This window comes from Myotis brandtii, unplaced genomic scaffold (genome assembly GCF_000412655.1).
Source record: "Myotis brandtii unplaced genomic scaffold, ASM41265v1 scaffold2035, whole genome shotgun sequence".
Classification (NCBI taxonomy): domain Eukaryota; kingdom Metazoa; phylum Chordata; class Mammalia; order Chiroptera; family Vespertilionidae; genus Myotis; species Myotis brandtii.
This window is the reverse complement of record NW_005357583.1, coordinates 92884-94544: the sequence shown is the minus strand read 5'-3', so window position 1 is coordinate 94544 and position 1661 is coordinate 92884.

Here is a 1661-nt window from a genome sequence, read left to right as displayed (position 1 = left end):
CTAAGGAAGCTGGGACCTGGCGTTTGTCCACGGGTCCGGCTTCTTGGGCAGCCCCACCCCCTGCTGCACAGACCAGTGCTGTGGTCACGCATGGGTGCGGTCCAGTTGCTACTGTCCCAGGAGAGCCAAGAGCCAGAGCTGGTGAACCCCTCTGGGGAGGCGGGGATGTGGCACTCCTGGCACGCCCCCTGCTGGAGAGCCTGCAGCAGTGCACATCTGCTTCCCAATAATTGAGTTTTTGGGGGAAAAAACACACACAACCTTATATAAAGCTTCATTTACTTTATCAACATATCCCCACGTTTCATCACAATGGTATCTGACAAACTTAGGTTCATTTGAGGTTCATATAACAATTTCTAATTTACTAAGATTGCTATCAAATAAAATCACATGAGAAATGATGCTATTGCATGGAGAACTGGCGATGCTAGGATTTAAAAGCCAGTGGAAGGGTGATAAAGATGTGTCCTGCTGACATAACCTGTGAAGGCCCAGCCAGCACCCTCTCACCACAAGCGGGTATGGCAGGAAGGTGTGATTATAAGGTATTTCCTCATTTATTTCTTAAGGACTAATGAGTATGTGGTATTTTCCCTAAAACAACGTGAAATAAAATAATTCACTTTTTAAAAGAATCTGCACTTATAAATGAGAACAACCCAACAATTGTATGGGTCTTAATGAAGGGTGGGCATGAGAAAATAAATTTTAAAACAATTTGACATGTAGGGATGGGCAAAAGTAGGCTTACAGTTGTGAGTACACAAAAGTTCATTCTTGACTTATTACTTATTTATTAATTACTGTATTTCAGCTGTAGACCTACTTTTGCCCACCCCTGTGCTAAACCCACTCGAAAAAGTGACGCGCAGTTTCTCCCAGGCGCCCTCAGGGCTGGCTGTGAGCCTGTGCCGGGCCCTGGTTTAGGTTCATGCTCTGCTGTCATCTTTTGAAATCCTTATTAACCTTTGAATAGGGAGCCCGCCTTCCCGTTTGCACTGAACCCCATAAATTATGAAGCTGGTGCTGCTGCTGTGAACGAGCGAAATCAGGTACAGGGCGCGGAGTCCTGGGCTCTGTTCCTGCTCCTTCCCGGTGCCGGGCCCACCGGAGGCGGTGTGACCGCTGAGCTCCATTAACCTGTCTGCACTTCAGTCATTTCCTTCTCCTGCCCTGAGTACTTTCCGAGCGGAGAGTGAGGAAAGCTGTGTTTCACACAAGGACGCATTTATTCACAACCACTGAGCGCGCTGCCCGTGTCCGCTGGCCGAGGCTGGGGGTGAGGGTGGGGGGTTTGGGGGTGACTGTGCAGTCTGATCAGTCCTCAGGGAAAGTGTGGACAGAGTGCGCAGGCCGGAGAGGAAGGCCAGGAAGGCCTCAAGGCGATGTTTGAACTTACTCTTGAAGGAGGGAACGTTTCCTGGTGGAGGAGGTGGTGAGGAAGCAAAGGCCTGGGTGGGCTTTTAAAGGGAGGGGGGTAAGAAGTGAGCTAGGGTGAGGGGGCAGGTCCCGGGATCGGTGGGGCCCAGTAAGGACTGTGACCTTTCAAAGGTTTACGAAAGGGAATGGGGTGATTAGGGTGACTCTTCAGAAACCTTGCTGCGTGGGGTGTGGAAGATGGGCTGGGGCTGGCGCTGGGGCTGGAGCTGGCACTGGGG